Here is a 13,906-nt window from a genome sequence, read left to right as displayed (position 1 = left end):
TCTCTCTGCTAATCCAGAAAGCCAGGACATTAAGAAAGCTATTAAATACATGAGAAAAAAAAATGGCAAGCATCCAAAATATTTCACATAGAGTTGAACTGCTGATGCTGCCTCTGCCTCCTAAACGTGCACTGCACCCTTTGCAATGGGCATCTCACACACATTCCCTTAAGGAAGTGTTTGAATGCATAACAAAAAGACACTTTAAAAAAAATCCAACAAACCCCCCTAAAATTAATAAGTAAATTTGACTTCTGATCAAAGCTTGATTCCTAGTTGTCTTCCACTTCCAGCCCCATTCTAACACTAAGAGCATGTCACTCTTTTTAGTTGCATAAGGAGACTTAAGGCTGTTATAAATAATGAAGTTACCCACTCTTACAAGTGTTACCCTTTTTTAACACTGAACACATTTTAATAAAGATTGTTAACACATTTAACTCTTTATACCTGTGAAACTAGAGCGTAAATCACTTTTCCCACCCTGCTTCTGTACAGTCAGAGATAGATGTGCTGGGTACAAGCAGGAGAGACACTTGTCACTCTGTTCTCTACATGCAGAGGCAAGCACACATGCTGTTCCTCTTGCATCACACAACTAGTGTGAAATTTGTTTTCAAACCAAGGGAAGAATTTTGGAAATGGATAATAACCATTAGACATACACAATGGCTAGGCAAGGTGGATGACTATATTCATGTGCAGAAGTGTCAGCACTGCCTATTTGTAACAGGAACGAAAGACAGGTGGGGAGCCAGGATTGCCAAAGCAGCCTTGCTCATCAAGAGGGTCACTGCAGGCTCTCAGTCCATGCAGCAGCCTAAGGAACTGGGTCAGCAATGTTGGGCATTCACCCTCAGCAGCCTTGGGCTTCAGGGGCTTCACTGCCTTACTCCTATCGTCCACACATTAAAATGCCTTTAGATGCCATTAAAAGCAATCCAGAATTTATTTATTTGTTTTACTGATATCTCATGGAAGAATTCATAAGCCAAAAAGGATGTGAAAGAATGAAATAACCATGCTCTATACCTGTTCTCCAAGCCTCTGTGGGTCTTTATTGCTGAAATTAGCCAACTGATATTCTGAGCAGAAACCTTAACTATATGTATACTATGATTATTTCCAAGTCTCTCTCCCCCCCCCACTAAAATTCAGAATCGCCTTCCATAAGCTTTAAAGATTGTTTTGAAATAACCAGCCAAAAACATACACATGTTGTGCAGAGTCTTATGGAGCCTGCAGCAAAGCAAATTATAGTCTGGGATGGATGAAGGGAGCTGAATCAAAACATATCTCTGTACAAAATGCTTGTGGCTTAGGAGAAGTGGTCTTTTCCTTTCCTCTCGTGGTTAAAATATATTATGTTATGAGACCATCTCATGCTAAGAAGTACAGAGAAGAAACCATACCAATCTTTTAAATAGACAGTTGTGGGACCAAAGCTAATCCACAGAAAATTCCAAATACCTTTGAAATGGAAGAGCTACATTACTGTCTATTCAGAAGACTGATACTAGCCTCATGCTAGATTTTTGTCATCAAGAACATAACAGCGTTTCAACAGCATTCAGAGAAATGGAGATGAGAAAACATCTCCAAATTTTGTCCAGAGCACATTCCAGGCAAAATTGAAAGTTCAGGTTTTGCTCTCAAGCTAACTGTTGCCCACCAATAAACAGGTGCACCTTCAGGTTACATTGGTACCAAACTTAACCAGGTAGTTTCAAGCATACATGTAAATAGCTAAACAGTAGAGAGCTCAACACAGACCAAAGCCCCATTGTAATTTCCACTTGGCACTAGCAGAACTAAGGCATGAAGTCCTCCAGTGCCCTGGCTAGATCAGCTTCCAGACAAGGCCATTTTCACATAATCAGTGCCATCTACGTGTAGACAAGTATTTTCATAAAGTATGAGCAACCTCTGTATCATACACCAAGCTAGAAGACATTTATTCCCCATGAGTATCAGGCATGACACTCAATAAGCCACTTTATCATTGCCATACATATGGGCCCTTGTTTTGTAAACTTACTCACAAGGAGCCACTGGGCATCTTAATCAAAACAGTTGCACAAATCATACAGCCTTATGCTTCTGTCTTGGCAACTCACCTCCTTGCATTCATGGTGTTGAATAGCTGGTTATAGTTTTCACTCCACTTCACACTAAAAGGTGCCAGATTGCAACTCTAGAAGGCAGCACTAGGGAGAATACAGTCTGCTTATTTTTAATAAGCTGATATTACACATTCCAAATACTGTCCTTCATGAACTTGTACAGTCTATTTTCGTATTCTCAAAATAAGAGTTTTTTTGTTTTTGTTTTTTAAAAAAGTGGATAAAATCTTGAACAATAAATCTTGTGCTTCTCTGGCACCATCATCCTTTTAATCCACTTGGGGGGGGGGGGGGAGGGGAGGCGGGGGGAGTACAGAAACAGCCTCTCAGCAATATACAGTTTCTCCTTTATATGTTTAATCCTTAACAACAACAAAACTCCATGCACAGTGGGTATATTTTAGCACAATTAAAAGAACCTAAACCAAAATGGACACAGATCAGCTCTAAGCCAGATGTAAAAATAGCTTGAGTGTTTCAATATTCAAATTTTTTTCTGGATTTCTCAAGACAAACAGTTGTGGAAAGGAAGATTTTTTTTTTTTTTTTGGTCTGGTTTGTTGGGTTTTAATTACTGCAATAGCAGAACAGATAATACAATAAAACCTTCTTCAGAGCATCTCATCTTGTGCTATACTATGTAGTGTGCTGACTTCAGAGTCAGCCAACTGGTTTTAATCATCCCAGTAGGACACCATCTTATTCTGAGTAAGGAAGCTGAAGTAAAAATAAATAAGAGAAACATTGAGCTGCCTAGGCACCAGTATTCAGATAAAATTTTACACTAACGTGAAGCTATTCATCGATCTCTGAACACTGTCTTGAGGGAGTCAGTTTGTGCAGAGAATGGGCCACTCAACATCCTTCCCAGCAACTCAGGAAAATCTTTTCCCCCTGCTTAGGGCTGTGCATGAAAACCTGCTAAACAAACAAAAATAAACAACAACAACAAAAAAAACAGCTTTGTCTGTATGGTCTTACTGTAGTATCAGCATTAAAGAGACTGCTGTGAGGCAAACTGCAGATTAAAGGCATTTAGTTCACAGCTAACTTCCAATGGCACATATAGGTATAATATACATTTTCAATTATCAGTCTCGCAGAGTTCTCATGTCCACCGTCTTGGGGAAGTTAATACTCTGACTATAGTTAATCCTCTTTCCTCCCCCATACCTGTCACAGTGGAGTAAGAGTAGGAAATTTTCATCCCAAAACAGCACTAAGATCACTGTGTCACCCTCTTCTGAGGATAAGAGAGGGTCAGGCCAGAACAAAGAAGTGTCACCAACATTAAGCACAGAACTCCATAAGGTTCCCTGATTTTTGCCAGAGACTTTGTAGGCCATGCAGACAAAATAATATTACCTTAAAGTTCCCTTTAGCATCCTTCAGGAATTAAAAAAAAAAAAAAAAAAAAGGCAGAGAGAACAGAAGGTTTTTTCTTGTTGTTCTTTAAAGCAGATTTATTTCTTCAACATTGTTCATTGAAGGTGAAGTGATTTCCCATCCTGGAAAGTATTATCTTGCTAGCATACCTACACAAGCTTGAGTGTAAATTTCTACACCCTGTGCCTGCAGTAATCTTGTCTCTGCTGAAACATCTGAGGCCCAAATTTAGGCTTGAACACGTGCAATAGGAGACGAAATTTGGCTCTCCAAGTGTGAAATAGCTCAGTTGTCCACTGACTCAACATCAAAAAAGGATCAGCCTGTTGGAAAGGATTCATTTTCAAAACTGAAAGTAGTAAGAGGGTGAGGAAAGGAAAAGAAATAAAAAGGAAGAAAAAAGGAAAAGCACTTCATCTTTTATGCAGCCAAGTATCCACTCATAATGTTCTGTTGAAAATGCTCTTGATAAAAACATGATACTTTTTTTTTTCCCCAAAAAAGAAATTGACTGGGATGTATTTGTCTGCTATCTTAATATCTCCTTAGCTTTCCTTTGTTACTAAAGTTCATAAACCTTTTATTTACACTATCATCCTTAAATCAGATTTTACAGGAAATCACCCCCATTATATAGCATGAATTCAGGCACCTCTGAGAGCAAGTATGTGGTACTTTCTGCAAATGGCTAGGGTAGCAGCAATTATGCTGATTTTCATTCCATATTTAAAAGGAGACTGGTCCCAACCTCACAATGTTTTAAAAGAAACCAAAACACAGAGTTCATTCAAGAAGATTTTAATCTCCAGCTGAAGCAAAAGCCATTTTGGAGACCCCACAGGACACCTGGCTGATAAGGAACCACCACACCTGCTGCCTGTTTCCAGCACAGAGCTGCGCTGCACTGCATGCAGCCCTACACCACAATGCCACTGGGACAGAGGCAGCTTCCCCAGGGTCCCAGCCAAACCCATCTGACAAAGCTCCCACTAAGCACCCAGGGTATTCAGTCCCAAACATGGAGATATTTCGCTGCCTTGTGAAACAGTATGACTTCTACCTGACCAGAGCTAAGTATGCCACTTGTTGAACATTGTACACCAGTGCCAGGCAAGGTGGAGAAACCCAGTTATACTGCATTAGAGAATCCACTATTGTCCTTGGCTTCCCTCTTCCTTCAAGCCTCCTTCTGCACATTCCTCCCACCCGTTATAAACACTGAAAGCAAAGCCCAGGGATTTTGCTGAACAGAGCTCTGAGTGGAGGGGATAAAGCTACGGGACCCGAACCCTGGTTACATGAAAGCAAAAGATGACAAAGTCTTAAAGTACTTTGGCAGAAAGCTAGCTCTGAACAACCAGGAATGCAAGCTCTGTGGTCAGTTTAATCCCTGGAATAACTCAGCAGCTTTCTGAGTAATATTGCACAGGGTGAGTTTGGCTATATTTTTTTGATATCCTTAAACTACTTTACTACTTACTTTCCTTTCTTGTGCTTTTGGTCTTCTATATAAGCTTTCCTTTTAAAACTATACAGGAGAAGTGAGAAAGTAAGTGTCTATCTGAAAACAGACAATTTTTTCTGCAGAAAATCTGAATCCTGGGAGAGAAATTAGTTCCAGTAGCCGCCCGAGCAGTGATGTAGCCCCAACTAGAAAGGACACATCTGCTGCCTCAAGGAGTTTTTTGAGTAAAAGAGCAGTCCAAAAAAATCTTTATTACTGTTATTAGTCTTTTTATTGCCATTAACCGAGCTTCAGGCTGGAAAAGTGGCACCAATCTATTTACACATTGTTGTCACTTTTCTGTGCCCAGGGAAGTAATGTCAGTGAAGAACTGGGGAAAGAAGGAGAACTGGACTTTCATGAATGGGACAGATGAGCTGGAGTTATTACAGGTTATTTTAGAATTATTATTTCTTTTCCTCCTTTCTTCAAACACAGGTTTGGCAAGTGAATACAAACATGTAGCTTAGCAGAGTAAGGAGAGAGAGAGGGAGAGAGAAATGGGTTATGATTCCCATATGTTTCGGTACCTTAAAAATAAAGGGATGGTAACACTTAAATATTATTAAGCTTCAAACAGCTGGTACTGTGTTTGTTACTGTAATCATCTGTCTAATTATATTGGAATGTGACAAAAAAATAAAAAGAGAGGTTGTTTTGACAGCTCAACATTCAGGGCTCCCAACAGGCCACCAATTAGACCTTGGAAAAAGGAAGTAACTTGTAAAAGCTAATGACCACTCAGCAATGGGACATAGACTTATTTCTGTCTTCCCCCCTACCCCCTATGAGAAACCTAGACCCCTTTAGTTACAGCAACTTTCTTTAGGCTACTTTCATGGTATGTAAACAAAATTAAAGACCTGTTTCTCAGCCAACATTTCCATTCTGGTTATTCAGTTATACCCCTCAGCTTTTACATACATGCAGAAGAAATCTTAGTGTGAATTCCTGATGATAAATGAAGGCATTCCGATTTCCAGAAGTTCAGGATCAGTGCAAAGGCTTTAAGTCAGTAGCTGTATGTACGTTTGCACAAACAGACCTGACTAATTCCCACAGCATTCCAAGAAGAGGTTTTCAAGGCACTGATCCAAGCTCTATCCACTGTTGATAAATTTCTTCTTCCTTGGATTCAGTGACATCTCCCAAAATTTAAAAAATAAATAAAGAAATAAATCTGAGCACTATCAATGTTCTTTAAAACAGCATGCAGCTGAAAAAGCTTAACATACAAGAGGAGATCTAGAACATGATCCGCTAGAAAGTCAGTGATACCAGTTGAAGGCTTCATTCAGATGCACAAACGTTGAGGGATTTTCTCTCATTTCCATGCATTTGGATTTGGCTAAAAAAAAATTCCTGCAGTAAAGATAAATTAGCTTTTTGGCTGTAGCGCAATTAACAAGTTACAGAGTAAACTAAGGTTGGTAAACTAAGAAAGGAAAACCTACAACAGCCAAGAGGCAAACTTATATAAGACCAGGAGGAGATCTGGGTAGAGCCATATTACCACCGAGATGGAGCTTGACAACATATTGCTTGTTACTGCCCAGCTGTCACCAGAGATGCCTGGTACGCATCAGCCTGCCATACCAAGGAGCCATTCACAACAGTATAGCTGTGTTTGTTTTCTAACTAATGTTACCATATACCATAATACACCTTTGCATGATATACAACCCAGCTTTTTTTTTTTTTAAAGCTTCAGATCTAACCTTTGTCTAAGAGGTTACACTCCAAGATGAGAAAAATACAAACAGGCAAGAAGAAACAAATACATAAAAAGTGCTTTTACATGCCTTCATACACACGTAGACTATCATCCTACTGCATTTCCTGAATACGGACCAGAGACTTACATGCAATTGGTTTAATCATGTTTTCTATCTGTTATGTACATAAAGTGATGCGTGCGCGCACACACAAAAAACAGCATCAGAGCAAGCAAATCTGATTTTTTTTTTTTTTTTAAATGGATACAGCACTGTTAGAGAAAATGGTTTACACCTATCCAGCACAAAAGAAGTTTTTTACTGGTAGCCTTCCCCTACCAGTAGGGCTGGGAGGTTCTTGTGGGACAGCTGTGGACAGGCTCATTACAGATAGGCACATCCCTTCCTGACATTACACTTGTAGCATAGAGAAGCTCTCCCACATCATGGGCTCTTTCCTCAGTTCAAAAGCTACACAGTTTCCATTCCCTGTCCTGTTGCAGGCTCCTTCTCACCCAGGTGCCTTTTTTTTTTTAAAGTAGTTACTTGTCTTAATCAAAGCATATCAAGGTGGTTATAATAGCATTGATGCATTCTACAGCAGCAAAGTGATCATGTTAAAAAAAAAAAAAAAGCAAACCAAACAGTATCAGAAAAGGCGGCATGGGTAAAATGCACAGCTTTCTGAATGACCAGTTTCACAGTAGGTTACACCATTACCCATTTCACCTCCTGCTCAACAGCATTCCCCCTCCCCCCCCCTTATTTCCCAGCTTGAGTTCTTTAGAAGAGATCAGCTGTTCATACCCGGTCCATAAACAGCTGGAGAAATTTACCCTGCTGTGAATGAGACTTTGTTTGTGTAACTGGGGAAGATTAGCTCAATTTTAGCTTCTCTGTTAAGATAGAAAAGCAGCCTACTGTAATAGCGCACCATGAAAGCAAAGTACACATACAGGTGTCTTCAAAGTAGTTTATAAATATGACAATTTGTGTATTGTCTTAAAGAGTAGGCTTACAGTTTAAGTTTGTCACTTAAAGTAAATTTAGACAAAAGCTCTCTAGATATATTCTCTCCAAAGCCATTTACTTTCAACGTGGCTCATACAGCTACTCTTAATGTTAACAATTCAGCATCACTGCAAATGTTTCCACCTCTAATACTAATTAGAGATATACCAGTAATGGCTCTCTAATTAAAGCTGATTTGAGTTTTGTATGTTAATTAGTTTCAGCTAATATCAATTAAATAAAGGAATAATGGGGTCATTTCACATTTAAATCACAGAAGCTTCAAGCATAAGCTGCTTTAGAGGAAATTAGCTTGTAATTAAACAGTGTTGTTAATAATTGCCTGTAAATGGAAGCAGTCAAGCTGTTGCACAGGCCATGCCTAGTGGTTACAATTATAGCCATCTACACGAAAAAAAAATTGACATAGGTAAATTCTGAACAATCCATCTCAGGATTTCAATTTATTTGTTTGGTTTAAATCTCTTCTCTTCATAATTAATGTTATCCATCGTTGCCTTTCACATTAAAGCCTTTTGCAGGGAGGCATTTTTTTCACAGGAGCACAGAAATGCACTGCTCCACAATAACATCCTTGTCTGCAGTCACCTGTCTCCCAACAGCAGGGGGACCTCCCTGTTCTCCCAGTTCCTCACAGCTACATTTACAGGCAGAAAGCAATTTTTCGAACACAGAGAACTGTGTTTGCATGCAGCAGTTAACACCGGATGAGCTTCTGGTGAAATTCTAATCCTTAACTGTAGCGCGAGCACTAATATTAATAATGCCCAGTGACATATTCATACCTTCTGTTGCTTGCATGATCTCCATGTTAGCAGTTTAAATATACATTTAAACAACTTATACATGTTGTCATCAAAAAAGTAAACATGTTTCTTCATAAAGTCTTAAACAATATGCATTCTTTATGAAGTGGAACAGAATGTACACATTTTTCACAATTTGGTTTGAACAGCTCAGGTAAGCAAATAATAATAAAGAAAAGAAGGACCTTAGTGAAATCAATAGTAAAACACCACCTAGCTTCAGCTGTGCTACAATTTTACTTAAGGACTGACTTCAGGAAACTTTGTGCTCTCAGACCCATTCTCAGAAGCACACCTATTATTATGCATTCAGCCCAATAAAAGACTGTACCCATTACAGAGTTCAGTTTGAGAACAAACTTCTCTAGAAATTTCCCAGAGAAGATGAAAAAAGATACAAAAAACTACATGACTTCCTCTGCAAGGAAACTAAAACCAAACAGGTATGTAATAACCATACCTCAAAACAGAAAATGCATCGATAATATCTTGTTATACCACTTCACTTCTTCCTACTTAAAAATTTCAGACACCTTCTGTAAGTTCTATTAAATGAATAGTTGCAAGGTATTAATTAAGAAAACAACTTCCTCAACTCTAGGAACAGAAAGGAGGGTAAACAAAAAAAAAAAAAAAAAAAAAAGAAAAAAAGAAACAACGGCCTGTCACATCGATAACATTCACTTAGCTGATTTGTGTACTCTAGAGCAATCCATACAAATATGATGCAAAGTTAGTTTAATGGTAGAACACAAAAAGCTTACCTGAGCTTTCATCTTTGTTAGCAAGGGGTAGATGAATTGCAGCAAAGCCCTTTATCGCTTCCTTCAGCCCAGCCAGCTGTGTACTCAGCTGAAAATTTCTACCCTATTACCCTGACCTTTAATTAGTTAATCAAAATATTTTACTTTTTAGTGGAATATACTGATCACAAAAGATAATGTTCATCACATTTCTGGAAGTGGAATCTGCTTTAATAATGACCATTCAGTTCACCTACAACTGCAGAAATGGAGAGGGACCCATCTGAGACCTTACATCACTACTGCTATGAAGGCAGATCATATTCAGCTGTGTCTGAGAAAGAGCAACAAATGTTACAGGACTCTGATGCACACAAAACAGCCAGAATAAATGCTGGATAATGTCTTCAAAATCCAGTGGCTTTTGGATCATGTCTAGGTATTAAAACACTTCTTTAAAAGGAAAGAAATAACAAATTGGAGGATCAGTTTTGTTAAACATAAGTCAGGTTGCAGACAGTGGGAAAAGCTATCATTACAAAACTATTTTCTTGTTCTCATTCAAACTATAAGACACCACTGGTAGGGCTGCAGTACGGAACTAAATATCCATGGTTAAGAAGCAGAGCTGCACCAGTGACAGAACTGCACAACTCTGCAGCTGGCCATTTGCAGGAGTTATGTAAATCTCTACATTTTTTCCTGAGAGACAGAGGCTGAGCTATTTTGCATCATCTACAAGTTATATTTATACCCCAGAATGCTTTCTCTATAAACTCCTTTTGTATGGTCCCAGGCTTTTCCCTCCTTAAACATACCTCAGGTTAATTCAAAGCTCTGTAATATGTTTGTCATCTCTTATGACACTCTCTTAGTTTTATTTCAGATTCTCTTGTTACTTGAGCCTGTTATCATCTCTCTCTCAAGGAGGTACAGGGATTGGTACAGATGCACCTTCTGAGAGATTCCAATGAGTGATGGACTTACAGCTGGATCTGCCACATGGGAACAGATCTCTTAAACCTACAGATAGTAGGAAACTGCATGCAAATGGATGGTTCAGGGAGAGCAGAGCAGCCTTACCTCATTGACAACATTTAGTATCCTCTCTTTCCCATTTACAAAGACAGTTATAAGCAGCAAAGGAATAAGTGTACAAGTGATTTTAATTTATTATTATTGTTGTTGTTATCATTGATAATAATAATAATAATTTTCCCCTCAGAACTGCTCATGGAGATAGGGCACAGAGCGGAGGCACTCCCGGCTTGTCCAGGAGTCTGGTTGCCAGATAAACCAGCATGAGCTGGGGACACTATTGGGGCCAGCAAGATGCTGGGTCTGGTTTTCCCTTGTCTGGCCATTTCCATGATCCTTACATCCCTGTTAAGTAGATGAGAATGAACATCTCCAGTTCTGAATGGGAACATTTCGCACCTACTTTATGCAGGTGTAAATGACTGCAGAGTACCTCGTTGGGAGCACAGTCTGTTACATCCTCCCCCTAAGGCTTTACATAGTACATGTCCAGGCACTGTATATCAAGTACAGAAGTGGTAGAGAATATTCCCTTTGTGCAAGTCAGTTTTGGTTCACTAGATCTTCTTACTATTTCCATTAGGACTATACCTGCTGGATTAATGATAGTGATATGAATAGGATTCAGCCGCTACGTGATCTACCTTTTTTGAGGTCTCTGTGTGGTGATACTGCCAATATCTCTCTGATTTCTTGGTTTTCTTGTTGAAGTTAAAATTCTGGTCCCCCAGAACGAGTGAAAAAATAATGGAAACATCTTTGGGGCTTTTCCTTCCTTCCAGGCTAGCAAATTACAACTGTAGCAGCACGATCCCATCATACCTTGATCCAAAATCAGTGTGAAACTGGGTCTTCTGAACTAGATGATGAACTGTTTCCAAAATTCTTTCGATTTGAGCTGTCATACAACATATTCAGTAACCACAGAATAACAGCAGTGCAACTCCAAACTTGTGCACCACAAGGGTCCAGATGACTTAATGACAGATAATAGCTCACAGTTCCTGAATGACTTTTTCTTAGTTTTAGCTCAGCTCAAGCACATTTTGTCTACAGATGTATACAGAGAAACTATCTGGGGAAGAAATGCAACATGAGTAAATACCAACACAACAGTGTCAGTCCTGGGAGATCAAGATAATACATGGTTGTCACTTTAGAGCAGAAAAATAGTCCTCCCAATGACTTCATAAGATAATCACTCTCAAAACTCATAATGAAAAGGACAAAAATGTTATTGTTAACTATCTTAGGTTATATTGCTGATGTTAATATTCAAGTAGTTAAAACAACAACAACAACAAATAAAATTTAAAAAAAAGTAAAAAAAAATACAGCAAAAGTCTGTCATCAAATGAAAAAAAAAAAAAAAGAAACAAACTAGGAAGGCCTTGCAGTTTTAAACACTACATTACCAATGAAGAATCATGCTTCTACATATAACACAACAAGTGCATAAGAAGAGTAGTGCTTTAGTCCCGGTGGAAACTCATCTATGTTTCTTGAAGATGCCTAGCTTGCTGCAAGCAGGAGGAACAGTTACTCTTAATGAAGACTGAAAAAACCTCCAGAAGAAACATGCTTGAAGCAGCGTTGGATTGGTTTTCAGACAGACTATACTCCTGTGGAAAGGCCTGCTCTCAAAATAAGTACTGCTGGTATGACCTAGGAGCCACTAGTGTTTGGATATGAAGTGGTGAAATAATCTTCTAGTCCACTTTGGGAGGGCTTAAGCCATACCTCCTGGTGTCCCTCCTAGAAAGCTCTGCTTTAAGCCCTTTTTCATGTCTGCAGTTGTTAATGACAGAGCCATAAATTATCTGAATTATAGAAGCAATACGTAATGACAGGTACTGGAATCGATGGTTGCAGCCTCTGCCACATGGTATGTCCGTCACAAAACAGTGGTCTCTATGATGTATTGTGACTATCACTTAGAGAGTCACCCCCTCATGCCAAAACCGATAGGGTCTCACTGAGGCCCAGCAAAAGCAGTACATAATTCAGTGAAGAGATCTCTCTGGAAAGCCCTAGAGTATGGCTAAGTAATGATTTTGTTTACCTCATTTAGCCCCAAGATGTCCAAGAGCTGGCCATGAAGAGTTCTTATGCTCTCTGATATCCAGCCGGGACAATGTGTCCTGTCTTTGTTTTTAGCCATCAGGCTTGTGTCAAACACACCCTGACAGCTGCAAAATTTTTTGGTGAAAACAATAATTCCACTTTTCCTTTCCATCTGCCTGCAGATGGTTTAAATCTGACCCATCAAAGGGGCGGGGGGAGGGGGGGGAGTAATATTCCAACTGAGATGAAATTATAATGTTTGCCGATTTCATATAAAGAAAATAACAGGTTTGAGATATGCAGAAGAGAGTTTACAATGATGAATGAAACTGTGCATGGGGGCACTAGAGGTTTTGACACTGGTTGATCTGAGTTCTCTATACTTCTCTCAGACTTCTTCAAGTCAGCAAAAAGCCACAGGAAAAGTAATCAACAATGTTTTTCATGGATAACAGCTACTTTTTGTCCTTTACCAAAGAGAAACTTTATTAAGAAACACCAAAATACAGTTTGAAATACTAGAAGTAACTAATTTCTGAAGGGACAGATTTGCAGCTTAACAAACACATCTTATTATTTAGTTTCAGTGTTCCTCTAACCTTCTCCATATTTGAAATCCAAATAACAAGGTTGACATCATTCTGTTTGTTACCAGACCCTCACATTGCAAACGCTGCTTTACAAGTGCATACTTTGAATGATGAGTTTCTTCATGGAAAACAGCAGAACTGCAGCTACTGCAGCTAAACCACTAGCCAAATGTTTTTGGTGCTTCTTGTCCACGTTTGATGAGACCAGCACATACTGCATAGCATCATAAACAGAAAGCAACTGAAAAAATGCTTTCTAGCTAGTAATCTTGGAGTGAGGAATGAAAGGCCATCTCCTGTGTTGGTCTCTTCAGGACAACATAGAGGCATTGTGGTGGTGAGAACAGGAAAAAGTTCAGCATTCTGCTCTTGAATTGTTTCTGCCTATGTAATATTCTGGTCATTTCACATCTAGCTTTATACAAAAAGCAACTACTTTTCCATCACATAAAACAAGAGAAAATTAACCATGCAACCCATGAGCCATACAAGTGTCACATTTTTTCAGGCCACGGGCTTTAACAGTTGCCTCAGAGACTTTGCTGTATCATCCAGGCTGGCAGCAATTTCCAGTCGCTGCAAGGGGAAAAGGGTGGTAGAATACATGTATATGCAGTCTCTATAGGTCACATGAGACAGGAGCTGAGGAAACAAGATGGAAGGAATCTGTCACTTTTAAAACTAGGAAAATATAGCACAAAGGCATTGCTATAGATTGCTAATGTCCTGACCCACCACGGTGTTGACTTTTATTGTTGCATTAGGTCACAAGTAAGGTTGGGAAGAGCTTTCTAACAATACTAGATCTCATAAAGATATATACATATATTGATTAGGACAACTGGCAATGGTAGGAAAATCCAGGGAGGTGCCAGTCACATAATGAACACCATGCAAAAGAACAT

At 39.1% G+C, this 13,906-nt stretch overlaps 1 protein-coding gene across 1 annotated transcript in view; it reads right to left on the bottom strand.

The window, feature by feature from the left end:
* The window catches only part of VGLL3 (vestigial like family member 3), a 135,122-nt gene that overhangs the window by 75,805 nt on the left and 45,411 nt on the right, over positions 1-13,906 (bottom strand). The window contains exon 4 of the transcript XR_011804094.1: positions 9,331-13,643. The gene's annotated coding sequence lies outside the window, so the exon portion shown is untranslated. The remainder of the gene's footprint in view (positions 1-9,330; positions 13,644-13,906) is intronic.

Source organism: Anas platyrhynchos, chromosome 1 (assembly GCF_047663525.1).
Source record: "Anas platyrhynchos isolate ZD024472 breed Pekin duck chromosome 1, IASCAAS_PekinDuck_T2T, whole genome shotgun sequence".
Taxonomy (NCBI): Eukaryota; Metazoa; Chordata; class Aves; order Anseriformes; family Anatidae; genus Anas; species Anas platyrhynchos.
This window is presented reverse-complemented; position numbering and strand designations above follow the sequence as displayed.